The sequence below is a fragment of the Mustela nivalis genome (genome assembly GCF_964662115.1).
Source record: "Mustela nivalis genome assembly, chromosome: 9".
NCBI classification, from domain to species: domain Eukaryota; kingdom Metazoa; phylum Chordata; class Mammalia; order Carnivora; family Mustelidae; genus Mustela; species Mustela nivalis.
The window spans coordinates 11,784,453-11,805,794 of record NC_139028.1 but is presented as its reverse complement, the minus strand read 5'-3'; the positions used below and the strand labels follow the sequence as shown (position 1 = coordinate 11,805,794).

General features: G+C 41.4%; 1 long non-coding RNA gene across 1 annotated transcript in view; it reads right to left on the bottom strand.

Annotated features, from left to right (window-relative positions):
• Positions 1-1,376: 1,376 nt before the first annotated feature.
• The window catches only part of LOC309841335, a 476,175-nt gene continuing 456,209 nt past the window's right edge, over positions 1,377-21,342 (bottom strand). Inside the window, exon 4 of the long non-coding RNA XR_014299069.1 lies at positions 1,377-1,870. This is a non-coding gene — a long non-coding RNA (uncharacterized lncRNA). The remainder of the gene's footprint in view (positions 1,871-21,342) is intronic.

The window sequence follows — 21,342 nt, the reverse complement described above, 5'->3', positions numbered from 1 at the left end:
CTGTCTCTTCCACGTGGCCTCTCCAGCTGGTCTCTCCAGCAGGGGAGCTACACATGGCTCGGAAATCTCAAATGCACCAAAGTGGAAACTTCAAAGCCTCCTTAATGCTTAGGCCTAGAAGTGACCCACGTCCCCTCCACCACATTTATGGGGACAAGTTAGTCATAGGTGAGGCCACATTCACTGCTGCAGGCACCTGTATAAAATTCCTAGAGACCCAGTCCATTGCTGGCCGTTTCTGGAGTCCAGCTACCACACGGATGTTACCATTTGTTTCTAAGTTGGTTTTTTGTTTTTTTGTTTTTTTAAATTTAAGAATGTGTTTGTGACATTCATTCATGTGGTTCCACATAGTTGGGAGTTCAAGGTCTTTTTATGGCCATGCTGTATTTCATTGCACGAATATGTCACAATTTACTGTTGAGCTCATTTGGGTTGATTCTAGTTTTTGTATATTATGAGTAATACTGTCCTGAGTTTTCTGCCTGTCCTTTTAGTGCATTTTTTGTTTGTTTGTTTTATTTATTTTTTATTTTTTTCTTTCAGCGCACTTGTTAACACACTTTCTGTACATAACTAAGCATGGAATGGCAGGGTCTAGGATATACTTATGTTCGACCTTAGTAGATAATACCAAGCATTTTTCCAAAACTACCTGCCTGCTTCAAATCTGGCTCCCTACAATTCAACCTGCACATAGCAGCCGGTTTGTATTTTTAACTTAAGCTTAGTTATGTCTCTACTCTGCTTAAAAACCCTCAAATGATTCAGTAACATTTAGAATAAAGCCCATACTTCTTACCCTTTCTGACTCTTTTTTTTTTTTTTAAGATTTTATTTATTTATTTGACAGACAGAGATCACAAGCAGGCACAGAGGCAGGCAGAGAAAGAGAGAGGAGAAAGCAGGCTCCCTGCCAAGCAGAGAGTCCGATGCGGGGCTCGATCCCAGGACTCTGAGATCATGACCTGAGCCAAAGGCAGAGGCTTAACCCACTGAGCCACCCAGGTGCCCCCTTCTTACCCTTTCTTATAAAGCACTCCAAGGGTTCCTTCTTCTGACCTCTGCAAGACAGCTTCATACCACTTCCCCTCCCCCTGAGTTAGGGGGTTCAGCTACACTGATTTTCTTTCAATTTCATAAAAATGCCAAGGTCACACCCACCTAAGTTCTTTTAATTGTTCTCTAACTCTGGAATGCTACTTTCTTTGACTTCTTATAAAGGGCTTTTGTTCAATTCGTGCAAGAATTATTTACTGAACAGACACTACCTTAGGTTATCAGGATACACCAGTGAACAAAAGATACAAAAATTGCTGTCTTCTCAGAGCTTACATTTCTAGCAGAATAGATAAAATGAGTAACACAGATAAATTACATAATTCCTTAGGAGATGAAACATTCTATAGAAAAGTAATCAAGGAGATTTTGTGTCAAGGGAGAAAAATCACAGCAAGAATAGAAATACAGAGTGAAGGGGATATTATAGTTTTAAATACCAAGTTCATGTTAGGCCTCTTTAAGAAAGTAACGTGTGAGCAGAGGTCTGACAGAGGAGCCAGATTTCAGATACTTGGGGGGAAAACATCCTAGCAGAGGGCAGAGACTGTGTGCAACAGCCTTAAGGTAGAAGTCTGTGTGTTCAGTGAAGACCGAGAAGTCCAGCGTTGATAAAGCCAACTGTGGCAGTTCGAGGGAGAGATTGTGCGGCTTATGCTACGGCCGTAACAACGGGCTGGAATGAAGCATCCTTGACGGTTGAATGGAGAGCCCAGATGTATGTGGGAGACAGTAGAACCAGAGGTTTTGGGATGAGCAACTGGAAAGACGCAGATGTCATCCACTGGCATGGAAAAGGCTGTAAGTAGGTCTAGGGAAGATAAAGAGATTAACTTGGTATATCTGCAATGAAAATTTGACAGACATTTTGATGGAAAATTTGATAGAAATCAAACCAGAGATAGGCAATGGGATATATAAGCCTAGTATTCCGGGGGTCGGGGGAATGTGAGATATAAATTTGGGAGTCTATTGCCCTATCAGTGTTATTTATTTATTTATTTATTTATTTATGTATTTATTTATAGGATTTTCTTTATTTGAGAGAGGGGGGGGGGGAGAGCATGAGCAAGGGCAGGGGCAGAGGGAGGAACAGACTCCCTGTTGAGTGTGGAGCCTGCTGGAGGTGAGGCTCAATTCCATGACACTGGGATTCATGACCTGAGCCAAAGGCAGATGCTTAACTGACTGAGCCCCCCCAGGAGCTCCTATCCTATCAGTGTTATCGAAAGGCAGGAGACGGGATGAACTCCTTCCGGGAATGAGTATGAGATGAGCAGCAAGGAAAACCAAGGATGTGAGCTTGTACAGCAGCTCTGATAATCACTAGATTTCTGCTTTAGTTTAATCTGTATAATGAGGCTAGGCAGGGTGTGCTAGAGAGTAAACGAGTCAATAATACAGAATATATAAATATGTGGGACGTGACTAGCAGTATAGGCACTCTATAAATATTACTTATTATCTGGTAAAACATAAATCCATTCGTAGCAGGGATCTTTCTTTGTATTTTGTTTATTGCTATGTTCTTTAGGACATAGGACTTAGCACTTAGGACTTCGTGCTTATAATAGGATTTAGCACTTGGGATAGTTTATAATCTAGAGTTGGCACTTAAGATACTTGGTAAATGAATTTTTGGACCTGATTATAATGATGAAATCCAGATAACTGGTGATATTAGGTAATGAGGGAAGATAATTTCTTAGAGGTATTATTATGATTTTTAAAGTACAATTGTTTCTACATGAGCATTTGTTTCTATCTGAGTTAGAGGTGAGGGAATCCATTTCACAGTTCTGAAATGGAAAAGCAGAGGCTCACCAAGGAAACAAGTCAGTTTGGAAGAGGGTCTGGGACCACAGAGTATTGGCTTAGGATTCTTATCTAATTCTCATTTGGAATCTCAATTTAAAGAAAGTCTCGCCTTCTCTACTCACTGGTAGGATACCTATTTAATAAGCAGGTAGACATAGTATTGTCCTTCTGTTGCCACATGCGTAACACCAACTTCTCTCAAGTTTGCATGCTTATAGTTTTGTTTTACTTGTATGAGAAAGCCTCCAGCTGGAATTTATGGTATTCCCTATAATAAAATTATACTCATGGGCTTTTTTTTTTTTTTTTTAAATCCCAGAATGCTTACAGTGACTCTTGGAAATGAACTGATTTTAATAATGCTTGAAATCTGCAGGTTTGTACAACTGGAGGTCAGAGTCTATGGTGCTGGCCAATCTACCGAGGAGTCATGGTCTTGGTTTCCGTAACTGGAAGGTCAAGTTCAAGACTTTTATAAAATAGTACACATGAAATTGTTGGCATTTGAGTCGGAATCAAGATGGAATGTGACTATGGAATGTGACAAAAGGCTGGTTACCAGAGGGATGGGGGGGTGAGGGTCTGGGGAAAGGAATGAAGGAGGAGGACGAGGTGATGTAAGCAAGTCACAAACCACTACATTCTACACCTGAAACTAATATTACACGGTATGTTAATTAACTGGAATTTAAATAAAAACTTAAATACCAAAACTAAATGAGTTCAGCAAGGTTGCAACATACAAGATCAGTATGCTAAAATAAATTGTATGTTTATATATTAGCCATGAACAACTGGAAACTGCTTTGTTTCTAAAAAATAAACTGCTGAAAAAAAGATGGAACGTGGAGCCAATCTGTTTCAACAGAAGATCGCAGCTATTATATCGTTTCTCTCACTTTTGCATCTGTGTTAGCAAACATCTGTTTTTGGCAAGCTTATTTGATATCAGGTAGTCAATTATGCTATACCACATTGGCATCTAAATTTTAATCTCCTTTAAAGAGCAAAAGAGGGAAGAGCCAATGGACTTGAACTACACCTGGCATCATTTGAAAAAACCTGTACCTCTAATCACCATTGGTGAGCAAACTCAGCAGCTGGCATTAAAGCAGCTAATGAACTGCAGAAACGCATCTGGCAGTTCCCTTTGGTGTACTGCTGTTCAGAGAGAAGATCTCAATGTTTACCAAATCAAGTTCTGTTTATGCACGAATACTCTGAGTTCTGCTGTGGGAGTGCCATCTCTGAGTGCCTTGAGGGGTAGGAAAAATACAACATAAAGAAACAAGAGCCCTGGGTTATAGACTTGGATGTGCCCCTAAGATTTTGATCAAGTTACTTTCTTTCGAGGACTTTTATTCCCTAATCAATCAAATAAGCCATGGAACTGCTCATCTATAGAGTTCTAGACCTTTATGTCCAGCTGATTACACATCTACACTTTCATGTCCAAATCTCAAAATACAGCAAGTTCTACATCATTCTCATTACATATCTTCCTCTTACTTTATTGTAGTTATACCTGAGCCCTCAATGGTGTGAGCTAGCAATCTAGAATTGTACTTAATTGTGTCATCTCTCCAGTCCTACCCTCTAGCCTGTGATCACCACTGTCTCATTTTACCTCAGAAATTTGTCTCCATTCTGTTATCCTCTGCTATGGTTTCAGTGTTTGCATCAACTCCAAAATTTATACCTAGAAATCTAGTACCCAACATGATGGTATTAGGAAGTGGGCACCTAGGTGGGGCTTAGGCCAAGAGGGTGGAGCCCTCATGAATGGGATTAGTGCCCTTATAAAAGAGACCTCACAGAGACAGCTTGCTTCTTCCAAGTGAGGTTAGAGCTAGAAGTACCATCTATAAACCAGAAAGTGGACCCTCACCAGATATCAAATCTGCAAGTGCCTTCATCTGGGACTTCATAGCCTCCAAAATGGGAAGCAATAAATGTTTGCAGTTTTAAGCCAACCAGTCTCTGGAATTCTGTTATAAGAATCCACACTGACTAAGACACATTCCATTTGCACTAGTACTATATCAGTCAAAGGCAATAAATAAATAAATATTTATTTATTTTCTATCCCACACTTGTACTCGTGGCGGGCCTTGATAATACATCAGTTCTTCTCTCCTGCTTAATCTCTGCAGCCTGAGAATTCTATTGAATATGGTCAGGCAGCCAATACCATGTTTCTTAAACATGCTTATTCTCAAATTTGGGGGCAGTATAAAACCTTTATCTGACAAATAGCTAGAGTTATATACATGTAAAAAAATAAACTACTAAAAATAAGACAACCCAATAAAATGGGTCAAAGTTTTGAAAAGACCCTCAACTCTATGGTCAACTAATGTTTGACAAAGCAGGAAGACCATCCAATGGAAAAAAGACAGTCTCTTCAATAAATGATGCTGGGAAAATGGGACGGCCACATGCAGAAGAATGAGACTGGACCATATCTTATGCCACATATAAAGATAAACTCAAAATATATGAAAGACCTAAATGTGAGACAGGAATCCATCAGAATCCTAGAGGAGAATACAAGCAGCAACCTCTTTGACCTCAGCCACAGCAGTTTCTTGCAAGACACAATCCCTAAAAGCAAGAGAAACAAAAGCAAAAATGAACTACTGGGATTTCATCAAAATAAAAAGCTTCTGCACAGCAAAGGAAACAGTTGACAAAACTAACAGGCAACCTACAGAATGGGAAAAGATATTTGCAAATGACATAACAGATAAAGGGATAGTATCCAAAATCTATAAAGAACTTCTCAAACTGAACACCCAAAGAACAAATAATCCAGTCAAGAAATGAGCAAAAGACATGAACAGACACGTCTCCAAAGAAGACATACAAGCGGCCAACAGACACATGAAAAAACACTTCACATCCCTCGGCATCAGGGAAATACAAATCAAAAGCACAATGACATACCACCCTACACTAGTTAGAATGGTAAAAATTAACAAGACAGCAAATGTTGGTGAGGATGTGGAGAAGGGGGAACCCTCTCACACTGTTGGTGGGAATGCAAGCTGGTAGAGCCACTTTGGAAAACAGTATGGAGGTTCCTCAAGAAGTTAAATATAGAGCTACACTAAGACCCGGCAATTTCACTATGAGGTATTTACCCCAAAGATACAGAGCTAGTGAAAAGAAAGGGCACCTGCACCTCAATGTTCATAGCAGCAATGTCCACAAAAGCCAAACTGTGAAAGGAGCCAAGATGCACTTCAGCAGATGAATGGACAAAGAAGATATATAGTGGAATATTACTCAGCCATCAGGAAGAATGAATACCTTCTATTTACAATGATATGGATGGAACTAGAGGGGATTATGCTGAGCAAAATAAGTCAATCAGAGAAAGACAATGATCCTATGGTTTCATTCATAGGTGGAACATAACAAATGCTGCAGAGGATCATCAGGGAAGGGAAGGAAAATTGGGAAGAAATCAGAGAGGGAGAAAAACCATGAGAGACTCTTGACTCTAGGAAACAAACTGAGGGTTGTGGAAAGGGAGGTGGGTGGAGGGATGGGGCAAGTGGGTGATGGGCATTAAGAAGGGCAGGTGATGCGATGAGCACTGGGTGTTATATACAACTAATGAATCACTGAACACTACCTCAAAGACTAATGATGTACTATATGTTGGCTAATTGAATTTAAATTTAAAAAATGACACTTCACAAAGATATAGAAATGACCAATATGCACATAAAATTCTGCTTAACTTCAATACTCATCAGGAAAATGCCAGTTAAGCCACCCATAGATGATACTGTGGACCCATCAGAATGGCCAAAATATAATAGACTAACAACTGCAAAATTAGTGAAAATATCAAATAACTGGGATCTTCATACAATGTTTGGTGGGGATGTACATGGAACACAACCACTTTGAGCAACGATTTCACTGTTGTTTTTTTTTTAATAAAACTGAACATGTACCCATCTATGACCCTAAAGTTCCACGCCTAGGCATTTCCTGAAAAGAAATAGACATGTGTTTATTTACAAAAAGTGACTTCCCCAAGAATGTTCACATCAGTTTTCTCAATACTAACCAACTATGGAAACAGTTTGGTGTCCCTCAATAGGAAAACATATTTAAAAATGTGGTGTATTTACTCATACAGAGGACTATCACTACCGTGAAAAGGAAAGTGCTCATAATACATACAAGGGTATGGATAAGTCTCAGAAGTTATGCTGAGTGGGACAAACCGTAAATAAAAAAGTACATATTATATAATTTTATTGGTATGAAATTCTAGAATAGCCCAAATATCTATGGTCGAAAAAAAATCAGGCAGGGTGTGTCTCTAGCAGTGGACACAGGAGTTAACTGGGCTGTGGTAGGAGATGCTTTTTCTGAAGAAAGGGGTAATGTCTTACTGGAGAGGGGTTAAATAACTACAGGTATTTTACAAAATTCAGTAAAGTACATTTAAGGTTGGTGTAATTCATTATACATAAATGTTACTTCAAAAGGTAAAAGTGTGGGGCACCTGGGTGGTTCAGTGGGTTAAAGCCTCTGCCTTTGGCTCAGGTCATGATCCCAAGGTCCTGGGATCGAGCCCCGCATCGGGCTCTCTGCTCAGCAGAGATCCTTCTTCCTTCTCTCTCTGTCTGCCTCTCTGCCTACTTGTGATCTCTGTCAAATAAATAAAATCTTTAAAAAAAAAAAAAAAAGGTAAAAGTATATCAAACACTGAACTCTGGGGAACAACATGCATACCAGATAGGGAGAAGGCATGTGTATGGAATTTAGAACAACTAAAAAAGTGAAAGGAATGGTTGAAGAAAGGAATGACTGTATGGATATGTAACAAAGCAAGTTTAGTCAAATGTTAATGATAATACGTAGCTAGTGGACATATGGATGTTCACTGGAAAATTCTTTCAAGTTTTCTGTTTATTTGAAATTTTCAAAATGTTTTGGAAAAGTTCTTAGCTGCCCAGAGTTCAGACCCTCTTTATCATTCATGTTGACTTCTGCCTCCATCTCTTATCTGACATCCCCACCGCTGATCCGTATTTTCTCTGATGCATGTTCACACTGGTGCCAGAGTCTTCCAATGAAAAAGAAAACCCTCCCATTCATTTCAGCTTGAGATAAAAGGTCCTTCAAAATCTAAGTCCTTTCTAAGTCTTGCATTCAGCTACTCTGACTCTCCCGCCAACACACTGTGCACCAGCCAGATGGAACCTCCGTGACTTCAGGGTACATCAAGGTTCAGAAGATAATCTAAGAAATGTCCCTACTTATCTTTCCCAGGCCAGATCAAATGTTAACTTTGATGTGAAACCTGCTCGACCCTTTTGGCGACCTTTTCCTTTGGGTTTTTACGTCACATACTCAACACTATTCTTAGAGCCCAGATTATAGGTGCTGTGCTGTCATCTGTGTATGTTCCCATCTCCCCTATTAGCCCAGTCACTAGTCCCCCAACTAGAGCATGCACCAGAATCACCCAGAGGGTTTGTTAACATGCAAATTGCTAGAGAATCACCTTTAAGGGTTTCTGATTCTGTAGGTCTTAGATGAGGCTCATGAATGTGCATTTCTATCAAGATCCCTGGTGATGGTGATGGATCCAAAGACCATACTTTGAACACCCCTATATTGAATAATCACTTCCTTGAAGGGAGATGCTAAGGTGTATTCATTTTTGTATCCCCAGAGTGTACGGCAATGCTTGGAAGAGAGCCAACACCCAATAAATCCATGATGAATTCGCAAATAGCAATTTATGTGGTGAAGAATTTAAAAAATAATGATAATATTGAATATGGAATATACAGTGAGCTCCTGGGACCTATAAATTGGTTCCAGAGGGCTGGGCGTGCTGTGAGTGTTCTGTAACACAGGCACTTGGGCTATGCCAAGCCAAGACATCTGCAATCCCATCTTGACAATTTTTTGTGGCCATGACTTTGGTTGTCTAGGGAAGACATCCACTTTTTGAAAAGTCAGACCCAACACTTTCCAAGTTAGGCAGACTAGAAGAGAACAAATATCGAACCCTCCCTCCCCCCATAAACATGGTCAGGCTGAATAAAATTCACATATGGGAATTGCTGATTCCTCTTCACAGGTAACGGTGATCGTTGAGCATTCTTAGAGATGGCTGTTCTGTGCAGACGGCCACAAACTAGACAGCCTGCCCGCAATGAATGGATGGCAGGGGAGGGGGGTAAGGACCCACAAACAGCTACCACCTTCCCTTCCATCCGTAATTACAGCACAGACTTGTTATAGGGGTGAGGCAGTTAGGCCAAGGCAAAAACTTGGAAGACTTATAGGGCTGTTGTATGGCCCTTCCCCAGGGCAGTCCACATCCCAATTTCTAAAATCTGTGACTATAATACCTTACCTGACAAAAGGGACCTGGTGATTAAGGAACTGTCTGGAGAGAAGGAGATTATCCTGGATTATACAAGGGAGTCCCATAATAATAGCACGAGGGGTCTTACAGGAGGAGGCAGGAAGACTAGAGTCAGAGAACAAAGGATGAAAGAGAAGCAGAGGTTGGAGTGATGCTCAGCCATGAGCCGAGGAGCGTAGGCACCCTCCAGAAGCCAGACAAGACAAGGCAATGCGTTTGCTCCTTGATGATTCAGAAATACGGCAGCTCTGCTGATTTTAGCCCACAGATCTCCAGATTTTCAAGATAATAAATGTGTTTCATTTTAAGCCACTCAATTTCTGCTTAACTTGTCACAGCAGCAATAAGGAGCTAATACTCCCAGTCTGATAAAGCTGTTCATGGCACTGTAGTCTTCTTGTCAAGAGATTTAATGACATCCACCGGTTTATAGTTTAGCAGGTTTCAGAATTAACCCCAGGCCTGAAGCCAAGTACCAAAAATTCAAGCTTAAACCCCTGGAGTTCCCAGTGTTTTTCATGTAAAGTACAATACATTTGCATGCAAACAGAATCCCTGTGGTATCATGACAGGAGCCTGGAATGAAATAGAAGTGAAAGGATCCCTGCCAAGGTCCAAATACCTGTGTGCTTGGGCAAATCGTTCCTACTCCCAGACCTCCTCATAAAACGCAGGGATTAGAGTACAAGTAAACTTTTCTTAACGGCACATCTAGCACATTTGTTTATCAGAAATGAGACGGATTATTTGCCCACATTTATGCCAGCTAATTGGGAGAATAAATGAAGGTTCTAAATAGCTCACAGCTCTACAGCTCACGGGAGCTAAATGCCACGGAATTAGAAATTCATGAAGAGTGGTAAGAAGAGAAGATATTTAGGATGTTCCTCATTATCATTACAGTAGAGAAACAAGCTTACAAAACCTCACAGAGAAAAGCGAAATTTCGACATTACCACCAGCATAATTAATAAAAACCGTCTTAGCCCAGGGAAGAAAAAAAATCAGGCAGTTCATTGCAATAAAATATCAGTGCCTACCTTCCTACATTAGAGAAATTATATACTTATTCTGATACCACTTCAATTTTTCCATCTGTATTCCACTTGAGTTTCATTTTTCAAGTCCTATCAAGTGGAACCTTCATCTCATCTCCCTTGGCTGGGTCAAGGGGGAACTCCTCGGGCAGCTAATGACCCCGTGAAGGTAAAACCCTTTCTCCACTCCGTCTCATGCTTCTCTTCCCCTGCTTTCGTAGACGTTCCTCAACCGTCCCTGGTGACGACTACTTCCCATAGCAGCCGATTATACCTGGGTCCAGGAATGAATTCTGGGGTTTTGTCCCCTGGACAAGGCACAAAAGGAGCTGTTTATTTTTCCATCCACCTGGTCCCTTGGCTGTTATATTCTGCCCATTTTGAACTGTGGTTCTCTGACCCATCCATCTGGTTGTTGCACAAGGAGATCAGCGTAGAGAGACAGCGGAAGGTGTGAGAGCACAGCGAGAGACGAAAGGGGCATGTGAATGACAGCCACATACATTTGAGATAGGGAGGCAGCAGGAATGTCACCCTGTCAGTCTGCCCTCTGCCTTCCAATAATTCTGGTAATTGCTACTGTGTATCGAAGGATTATAATCTGTAGGATGCTGCCCCCACTCTGGGCATGGTGAAGACTTGCACACAGATCCTATCTCTTTTTATGGCTCTGGGAGCAGGATACCAGCGTTTTCGAACTCCTGCTGCTTAGAGCACCAAGGGCCAGAAGGATTATGGAACACTCCACAGTTAGTAAACGACAGTAGTTACTATTGTTAACCACTTACCAGCCGAGCCCCCCATCTACCCATGGCCCTTCAGAGCCTGTGGTCTCGCCCCTGCAGAGCCACCTGCAAACCGCGTCTAATCGACACATCCTCCACTCACGTCCTTAGGTTCCACGGATGTTCTTGCTGTGCTCGCCCCTGCCATTCTCAACCTCCCGCATTTTCCTGGCATTTTCAAGTGTACTGAAAGGGACATTTCAGAGAGCATGGCTGGAGAAACTGGCTCCACTTGCCACACACCGTGTTCCACATTTTTGACAACCGAATTCGGAAAAATAAATGAATAAACTACACAGGTTCGAACTCTCAGGACTCCAAATTTCCCATATGTAAATGAGCAGCTACGCTGCGTTTTCCTGCTGAGATTATCCTTGTCTGAGATCTAGGACCACCACGACACAGGTAAAGGGTACACCTGTGTCTCAGGACCTTTGAGACTAAATGCCTCTAGTCCCTCTTTCATTCTTCCTTTTCCTTAATTTGCTTCTACCCCACCATCTATTGGAGAAAAATGTCAGGGTTAGGTTCAGAAGAAACTGAAACTCAGAGAATTCAAAAGATGATACCATGGATTAAGCTCTCTCCCAAGATCTTGATATAGAAGGCTTTGGGTTACCACAAACATGGTCTGGACGATGGAGGCATCTCAGTACCAGACAGACAAAGGCAGAAGGAAAAAGGGAAGATGAAGCGAGCAGCCCCTCTGTACCACGATGCACTTTAGTCCCTAGTTCCACCCCGGGAAGCTAATATTTCTTGACATATTCAAAGTTATTTCTTGACCATATGCCACTTATTAGGCATGGTTCTATGTGCTAGGGATACTGCAATGATCAAGATAAGTCCGATTCCAGCTCTTACGGTTCTCATACTGGGTGGAATCATAGGATAAGACAGAAAACAAAGAAAGTGTTTGAGAAAGCAAACTTAAAGTTCAAACTCAAATGAGAAGAAGGTCCTGGTCATGAGTTGATCTAAGTGCTGGATGTCCTAGGTAGAGGGCAAAGACCCTACAGGTCCTGCATTCTAGGACTGACCGAGTGCCTACAGTATAATGAAGGGGAGGTGAAGTGAGTCAAGCCAGAGACTCATGGGAAGGTCAGGTGGGCCTTATAGGTCAGTGTTTCTCAAAGGTACATAAGAATTATCTGGACATCTTGTTAAGAAACAATAACCGCTTCAGGAACTCTGTGGTAGGGCCTGCAATTCTGATGTTGCAGTTCTTGATAAGAAGTTAATACAAAATTACAAGTGTCACTGAAGCCACAGAGGGTTTTAAAGAGACAATGAATGGACAGGATTTACTTTTCAAAAGTGTACTCTGGATGATAGCTTTTAGAAACGCAAGAGTAAAGCACGAGACAGATAATGATACAGAAGAAACCAGTGCTGAGAGACGTTCAATAATTCACCAAGGTCTTGCTATAGATTCACAATGCGTGTGCAGGATTCTGTAACCCAAAGCCTGGGTGGGGTTCTTTATCCCTACACCGTTTGCCCGGACAGGAGAATGCTTGTCTTAGAAGACGCACCCTCATGTGATGGGAGCAGCAGAAGGCAAAGCCAGATGGGTTCATTGGCTTTACCGTGATGCCTTTTAATAGTGATCTGCCCAACAGGCACCATTCGCTGGGAAGTAGGAGCACGTTGTTCATTCTCATTGTTTGTAGTGTGGACACCCTATAAACAGGCACACTAGAGAAGAGGCCAGCTTCTAAGCATGGGGAACCCACCCTTTTTTCCCATCTTGGTGCAGGTGGATCTTCCAACAACTCCCAAAGGTGTCTCTGATAGCTGAGCTGTTTATTTCTTTGTCGCTGTGACCACCCAGCAGGCATGAAATCCAATCAGAACCAGAGGGAGCGTCCGCAACGATCTAGCAGCCGCACCGGGTAATGATCCAGCAGCTGCGCCGGGTAGCAGAGACACTGCTCCGGCTCCCTCTGAGCGACAGGAGGGTTAGGACAACAAAACACATGTCCAAGAATCTGGTCTCTTCTCCAGAAATGCCTACATCACTACTTCCTTTACGTGCTTCTTCTAGACTTTCTCACTTACATTTTTCCTCACCTTGAACAAATCGATGTAAGACTATAACTTCTTTACATGCATACGTAGCAAGCACTTTATGTGAAGCACTGTGCTTAATGCTCTGCAAATATTATCTTATTTAAACTTCACAGGAGTCCCGACCCAAAAAAACACAAAAGCCAATTCAAAGGGGTACATGCACTCTGATATTTACTGCAACATTATCTACAATAGCCAAATTATGGAAGCAGCCCAGGTGTCCACTGAGAGCTGAATGGATGGAGACGCGGTGTGTATACCCAATGGACAGTAACTCGGCCGTCAGACAGGCTGAGACCTTGCCATCTGCAATGATGTGGATGGAGCCCGAGAGTGTGATGCGACGTGAGGTAAGTCGGTCAGAGAAAGACAAATACCACATGGCTTCACTCAGGTATGGAATTTAAGAAGCAAAGCAAATGATCACGGGGTGGTGGGGGGCGGGGAAGAGAGCAAGAGAGGAGCAAACCAAGAAACAGACTCGTAGCTGTAGAGAACACGGGGACGGTGACCAGAGGGGAGGTGGAGAAAAGATGAAACAGGAGACGGGGAGGTGGAGGAGGGCATGCTGAGGACAGCACTGGTCATGATGAGCACTGAGTCAAGCACAAAGCCACTGAATCACTACACTGTGCACCTGAGACTAATATAACACTGTACACTCACTAGAATATAAAAACAATTGAAAAATAAAATAAACTTCATAGGAGCCCAGAAAAGGAGGTTCTGTCTATTGCACAGCTAAGGAAGCTGCAGTTTTCACTCAGCTCTGTAGGTTGCCCAAGTTCTCACAGGTGGGGGCGAAATGGTGAGAACTGTGACCTAAATGCTACTGCCCCCTTGCCACTTTGTACCAGCAGACCAGCGGACCTTCCAAACCGGTTCCTGGATCTTCAGCGTCAGCACCGACTAGGAACCTGTTAGAAATGCAAATTCTCAAGTTCTATCTCAGACCTTCTGAATCCAAGACTCTGGGGGTGGCAGTCAGTTTTAGAAAACCCTCCAGATGACAAGCTAAAATCTGACAACCTCTGATCTAAACCAGGGTCTGCAGACGGAGGACAGAGAGAAATCTAGCTGGCAATCTTACTGTAGGGTAGTGAGACAAGAATGGTCTTTATGATTTTAAAGATGGTCCAAAATAAACAAGAATGTATGACAGAGAATTTATGTGGCCAGTGGGGCCTAGAATACTTACCGTCTGGCCTTCGAAGAGGGGTTAGCTCAAGCTAAGCCCTGACCTAAATTATGCTTTTTGGGGGTGGGGGCTGGACTTGACTTATTCCTATTACTCAGTTTCCAGTGATTGGGAACTAGTGATTCCCGACACCGCCTCCCTCACCTCCTCGACTCTACAGTTTTCACCGTAGTATTTTTAACAAAGCGCCAGCACTCTGTTTTCTAGTTTACTGTCCCTTTATACTGACAGATCTTTACAGACAGGAGTTTGCAGGAAGTGTTCTAGAACTTGTTTACCTCGTCTGAGGCACTCTGCTTTCAAGACTGCTACTTCCCTGGTGGCCTGGAGAACTTTGTTATGGCCTTCTCCTTTGTCCTCCTAAGCTTCTACAGTATTTATCATATAGTTATGGAATGGATATATTTTTTCTCATGCAAAGAGACACATAAGAAAGTAAAGTAAGTGTTCTTATAAAGTAAGTACTCTTTTCATAGATTCTAAAACCTACGAGGTTTTGGTACATCTTAAAAGTCTCTGGAATAAGGACACATGTTAAAATCCATGGCGCTCACAGCTCTTTGGGACCAGGTAGAAGTCATGCCGTTGTCTACAGGATTGGACTAGGACACAGCTACTCACATTTCTGGAGTTATGGACACTGGCAATACTACCTGTGATGAGTTTAATCTAAAATGTATTAAAAGGGGCGCCTGGGTGGCTCAGTGGGTTAAGCCGTTGCCTTCGGCTCGGGTCATGATCTCGGGGTCCTGGGATCGAGTCCCGCGTCAGGCTCTCTGCTCAGCAGGGAGCCTGCTTCCTTCTCTCTCTCTCTCTCTCTCTGCCTGCCTCTCAGTGTACTTGTAATTTCTCTCTATCAAATAAATAAATAAAATCTTTAAAATAAAATAAAATAAAATAAAATGTATTAAAAGATTACAAGGTGGGTTTTTAGAGGAGAAAAATCTTCTCTTTATTCAAAATGATAACAAAAAGAAATGAGTGAAGCAAATACCCATTATTTGGAGACTAACTACAATTCTGTATTGTCTTTCAGAATAATGACCATGTGCTATTATAGGATCAAAGAAAGGAAGACAGTTGTGAGTAGATGAAGATGTGGTACATCTGTTTGTGAAAAACGCAAACTGTCTCAAACATGTAGGCAGCACAGTGAAAGTTGGGGAAAACCACATGATCCTTAGAACAGAGGACAGTAACAGCTTCCAAGCAATAGGAAGCTGTGTCAACAATTCATGCATCATTGAAAATCTTCTTTAATGTACTGTGCTATATTTTATTTGGCAGATTTTTGTTTTTCTTAGGGGTTCATAAAATAATAGTGGGTCTTGCAACTGATCTCTTACATTTTAAGAAGCAGAGTCCTAAAAATTGTATGAATGAGTGTTGCTAAATATTGTACAATTATATGCTAATTAAAGCAACCTGAATTTAATAGTGCCTATTTTTAAAATGCCAATATTTGGATGCTACTTAGCCCACATTCAAACAACTACAATTAAGGTTGCCCACAAATACAGATATCACCAAGGATTGCTCAATTAGCTGAACTCATTCTAACTTAATTAGAATTTTTTTTATTCTAAATCTATTAAGTTCTATATTTTTCCTGAAGTGAAAAGGGCCAGTCAGCTCTTCAGTCTGGGTCAAACTCTTGCAGGCTGCATGGTTTTGTTTTATTTTGATTTACATCCTATTTTCAAGCAAGACTTTTTAGAGTAGGATCATTTTAAATGATCTTTTTTTTTCTTTTTCATTCAAATTCAGTTAGCTAACATACAGTACGTCATCAGTTCTGACTGAATGTTCAGTGATGCACCAGTTGCATGTAACACCCGGTGCTCATCACGTTGCCCGCCAGACTAACTACCTGCCCACGATCCGCCTGAAGAAACGTCTAGATTACTTTCCCACAGGAGCCATTTTCCATTCTACCTTCATCATCTGGGAGCAGAAACAAAGACAAAGATCGTTCACTGTCCTGAACACACTGGCTCTTGTACAAGCTCACTGTGATATATTTCACATTATTTCACCTTAAATATAAAGGAGGTGGCTACCCACCCTCTCTGTCAGCCTGACTAATTGAGAAGACATCATTGCTTCAACCATTTATTTGACATTTGTCCCCTTGCAAACCATCACATGGTGACTTCTGAATGCTGCTTAGCAGTAGGAGCGGGAAAAAAAAACCCAAACCAAAGGTCAAAATCTACCAATTAATTCATATTTAAGAGGAGCATGCATTTTTAAAATGAGAATATGTTGGTCTTTGCAAAAAGAACACTAACATTTGAACCCACTCAATGCCCCCTACTTGAATCAAGAGAAATCCACAGCTTATTTCCTCCTCGACCCTCCAAATCACTATGGAGCAAATTGCACCACGAACGTGGATGGGTGATAATTTAAGACGCATATGCTGTCCTGATCATGGTGTAGGACAATGTGAGTGCTTCTGAGTGAGAGAAGATGTGTCCCTACACTTGCAATTACAAGACAAGTAGTACTTGAGTTTTGTGAGTAGAGACTGGCACTGGTAAACCAATAGCCTCCTAGCTTTAGCTCATCTGCTCTGAATTTCATTTAAGAGCGTACTTTGCAATAAAAGTTGTCCTGATGCAATTGCCACCTGCGGAAGGATTGAGGCAGAAAGGAGATGAACACTGCTTGAAAAACACCTCCAATAGAGAAAAATACGTACAGCATTTCAATGTTAGCATTTCCACGATGCAAATAATAGAAAAGTAAGTCCCTTCCTGATTCAGGTACCTCTTGTCTGTCCCACAAAAGCTCTGTGAGGGAGGTCATTTTCTCTGCTTAGTTTCCTCAACAACAGTCTTATAATATGAAGGAAAAACTGTGACTCTGAAGACACCCATCTTTCAGAAGTGTGGGCACAAATGTACATTAGAATGGAGCAAGAGGCTTGAAATATTCTTCATTTTCTCCACTGTATGGTAGCAATACATGGACGATTTGTCCAGTACTTTAAACATTTTTAGTTAAGTTCTTTAAGGTTTCCTTGATTAGCCTTTAATGAATAAAATACATGGCCATTTGGTCAGCCGATTAGGCTTCCCTTGATAAGATCCTACCCCATCATTTCGTATTAGGTAACTGGTGTACACGCCTGTTACAACCACGGCACACAGAACAAAATGCTGATAGAAAGATAGGAAGGTAGAAAGGTAAAATGGGAGAAATAGAAGGGGGTGGGGGAAGAGTTAAGTGAGAAGAAAGGAAGATAAGAAGGGGGAGGATAGAGAAGGGAGGGAAGAAGAAGGGGAGAAAATGCTAACTCAGAATGTGTTAGACAAATACTTAACATTTTAGCTGATTTTCCACAATATGTTGACTTATGTAACAACAGAATCAAAACTAATTGTAAAGAGAGAGCTGACTTTGGCTATTTCAATTACTGATCATAGACTGGAAACAAGCCACGGGCCGATTTCTGGCAGAAGTCTGGGACTCGGAGATCAGGCACACTGTGAACACCCGCACATCTCTACTTTTGGTGGGTGTGTCATAACCCTCATGAGATGTCTGAACTTTGTGTTCACCTACAGGGGAACACTAAATCCAGAATTACATACGAGTTGAGGCTGGGTTTATTTTTGCTCCTTGAACAAGACTAAAACTTGTTTTTTCTTTGGCTCTTTGGGAAATCTGTGGGGGGCTACACGGACAGGATTCTGCACCAGGTGGGTATGGGAAGCCCCTGCCCAGAGGGGCTGGGAGCAGCACTCCTCACGCTCTACACCTAGTCTCCTCGCTGTCAGTTGGTCCTTCAGCGTTGCTGGAACCCGAGGACTTGACGAGGTTTGGGGGTCGGTTCACTACTTAGCAGTCCTCTGAATTGTTTCGGTGTCAAGTAAAACACATTGGTGTGACTACTTTATGATTTCTGAAGTTGAATAAACACAGCAATGCTAATAGTTGCGATTTAAAATACATTTGGCAAACTGCATCCCGTTTTGCATAATTTGATGTATTTGAAAATGATGTCAGTTTTCGCTTTCATGTAAAGTACTCGCTGAGTTCACCCAACCTAGGACTGATAAAGACAGAGAGGAAAACATTAAGAGGAAAATATAAAAAGGATGTAACAAAATACTGTGAACATACTTTTCTTTTCTTGAATAAGAAAGGCATTTTTAAAAAGACACACAGAAATTCCTTGTTAAGCTCATTAAAAATTCTAATAGAACAGTTTTTCCATATTTCACATAAAATGAGCAGTGGGTAAAATGTACCATTAGATAGAAATTTAAACATTGGACTCTGTTCCCCATATGTGAACACCTCTTTTTACTTTATTAAAAGTCTGATGTTTCAGCATATATGGAATTCTTAGTGTTGAGTCTGTCCACATTATACATTTTACTGTTGGTATATTTGGAACCTTGAGTATTATATGAATTCCAAAATGTTAGTTATTTTTTCATTGCATATTACTGATTCTCAGAAATGAGAACTTAAAAATCACTGACAATAGGGAGCGCCTGAGTGGCTCAGTCGGTTAAGCATCTACCTTCAGCTCAGGTCATGATCCCCGATCCTGGGATGGAGCCCCAGGTGGGGCTCCTTGCACAGTGGGAAGCCTGCTTCTCCCTCTCCCACTCCCCCTACTTGTGTTCCCTCTCTCACTGTGTCTCTCTGCCAAATAAATAAATAAATAAATAAAATCTTAAAAACAAACAAATAAATAAATAAATAAAAATCGCTGACATTTACAGTTTACCATGTGAGATGACATACATTAGCATTGGTGTTAAAAAGAAAACCACAGGCCCCCTAGACGGAGTCACTTACGTTAGGGCCTTCATCGGAAAACCAAGATTTAACACCCTACTTCACTGAAGTTCCAGATCCCCGGGAATGTGACCTTTCCCCAGGCAGCCCGGAGTTTCCTGCTCTGCGCTAGGAGGAGATCCAAGGCAAGACCATTTCTGTTCCCCTCAGGATGGAAATGTTACCTAAAACAAGGATCCTGGGCTAATAATCTCCTTTTCTCTTTTCCTTCTCTGCCTTTAAAAACCTGCTCTTTCCTGGCAGCTCAACCCAGCTCCTTTATTTTCTAGTTGGAATGCTGCCTAAATCAGGCATCATGTAATAAAGCTGATTCGATCTTCAAATGTATTTGTTATTTAACACCAGTCTTCATCGTAACTGTGACAAGTGAGTTTCTTTAGCTTTATTTTATACTGACAGTACGTAGTACACAGTATAGGGAAGAGGATGGGGTTCATCCTCTCACAGACCTGGGTTCAAATCCTCACTTGTCTCCCTCCCTCTGACGTCAGACAAAGGATCTAAGGCCTCCCTCAAATTCTTCATTCATGAGATGGAACGATCAGTACTTAGCTCACGGATGCCTTGTAAGAATCAAACGACAATGGGCTGGCATACAGCGACTGCACAACATAGCTCAGCTAGAATTTAAAGTACCCTAAGGAAGATCCTAGAATTAGTAAGTAGCACTTTCAGGAATCAAATTTGGACTTATTTGCCCTCAAAATGAAAAATCACGTTTTCAACTATACCACACCACTCAAATCAGTACAAAGGGATATTTCACAGACATTTAAGGGATGCAATGAGTAATACATAAATTCAGTACCCTGCAGGTATGGAGTCAAAGAAATAAATTCCTACACACCGTCAGTGCTTTGTTACCGGATTAAAAAAATAATAATATGTCTTAGAGTCCAAAGGATTTCAGATGGCTTACCATGAGTACTAGTTATTAAAACCTGAGACTGCCTTTAACTACACACCTGAAAATAAATGTTACTGAGTTCATTTGCAAAAAAAACTTGTCAGATAAAATTATGAAGGGGTAAATTCTTAAAATAAGGGTAATGAAATATAGTTCTTTTAGAGGTCCTTAGTTTCTGCATGGTGTTATGCTAGGCCTTTAAATACCCTCTCTCAACTGTACTTCCAAATACAATTCACGAGGAAGTTCACATAGACCTCCCAATTCGTGGCTGTGGAGGCGTGAAGTCCAAAAACCCAGCCAAGTGGCAAAGCCAAGATATGAGTCCAAATGGGCCTGATGCCTAATACTAGGTTTTGGGGGTTGTGGCTCATTGTTTGGTATTTTCAGACAAATTTTATTCTGCTAACATATTTTTATATTCATCACAGGGTCACTTTAACAATGAGTGTTTTCATGTGTTTTTAAGTCAGGGTATGGAAAAATGAAAGCCTGGTTTCTAATCTTAAAGCAAAAGTAAATTCAATGGGATGTTTTAATTAAGGCACAAGAATTATTCATAGTTCTGGATAGAATCAGATGGGAATATGTTCAGATGTTCATCCCCAGATATCTTAAAGGAAAGAAGTTCTAAATTACCTACAAGGGGCACCTGACTGCCTCACTTGATAGAGCATGCAACTCTTGATCTTGGGGTTGGGAGTTCGAGCCCCACATTGGGTGAAGTGTTTAATTAAGTCTTTTAAAAAATGAAATAAAGAATAAATTACTTATACAACTATCAAAAGAGAACTATTGCATTCAAGGGCCATTTTTACCCAGCTTCTTCTGGGATCCCAGCCATCTGGGTCCTCTCCCCAAGATGCTCCAGGCCTCTCTGGTTAAACACTGAGAAGCTGTGACACACCCAGTCACCATGGGCTGTAGCTCCAGCTCCAGGTCAGCCTCCCTGCCCATCACTTCCTGTGGACAGTTTTCTTCACTGGCTGAAAATGGTCACTAAGCAACTTCCAGACCTCCTGTGGGACAAAGGCAACCTAATCATTTCATCTTGTGTCTCAAGCTACCTGGGACCTGAGCTCTCAAGGTAGTCACCCACCTAGCAGCCCTGTCATTACTACCACTGACCACAGTGTGTGTTATTCTTCAACTCACGAGAAGAGAAGCAGAGAACTCTTTCCAGGCTGTTAGGACTGATCCTTGATGTACTAGTTGATACTGCTGCCTTCTCAACCTTT